The sequence below is a fragment of the Sinocyclocheilus anshuiensis genome, unplaced genomic scaffold (assembly GCF_001515605.1).
Source record: "Sinocyclocheilus anshuiensis isolate Anshui unplaced genomic scaffold, SAMN03320099.WGS_v1.1 scaffold544, whole genome shotgun sequence".
NCBI lineage: Eukaryota > Metazoa > Chordata > Actinopteri > Cypriniformes > Cyprinidae > Sinocyclocheilus > Sinocyclocheilus anshuiensis.
Genome location: NW_015555763.1, coordinates 2,049,821 through 2,050,371, shown reverse-complemented (window position 1 = coordinate 2,050,371; position 551 = coordinate 2,049,821). Strand labels below are relative to the sequence as shown.

The following is a 551-nucleotide window of genomic DNA, read 5'->3' as shown; positions in this document are numbered from 1 at the left end:
AATGGAGCCTCATCACCGCCGCTGTTTAAATGCCGAGCGCGCCTCTCCTCGGGAGACCGGTCTCTTCCCCGTGCATGCACGCTGGTGTCCTTGTGGGTCCAGGAAGGGTGCATTAGAGGGATCTCCGTGCCGCCGAAGATGCGAGCTACCGGACCCGCGGTCCGGACGAGAGCCGCACCTGTTACACGGCCATCGGGCCAGGATGCCGGGCCATCTAGACCCTTCACCCGCCGGGGCCAAGGCGAGAAGGATGCAGCCGCTGGAAGAAGCCGCTGCCCCTCGCATCCCGGACTGGAGAGGGGAGCGCGTGCAGCCGCCGGACTCCGCCCCTTACCTGGACCCTTCCTTCCTGATCACTGCCCTTCCCTGCACGAAGCCCGCAGCACGACGAGGACACCAGATCCCCTGTTTTATTTTGGACACTAGATTAGAGCTGAAGATCTTTGACCCGACGGGTTCGGTCGGGTTCGGGCTTAATTTATATAATTTTACACGGGCTCGGGCTTGCGCGGTAAATGAGCGGTCATGTGATGCGTTTCGATTAGCGCGAG

The 551-nt window shown here is 61.5% G+C and overlaps 1 long non-coding RNA gene across 1 annotated transcript in view; it reads right to left on the bottom strand.

The window, feature by feature from the left end:
* Positions 1 to 327, bottom strand: part of LOC107674051 (uncharacterized) — a 14,660-nt gene extending 14,333 nt beyond the window's left edge. The window contains exon 1 of the long non-coding RNA XR_001632470.1: positions 58 to 327. This is a non-coding gene — a long non-coding RNA (uncharacterized LOC107674051). The remainder of the gene's footprint in view (positions 1 to 57) is intronic.
* Between the last annotated feature and the right edge of the window lie 224 nt (positions 328 to 551).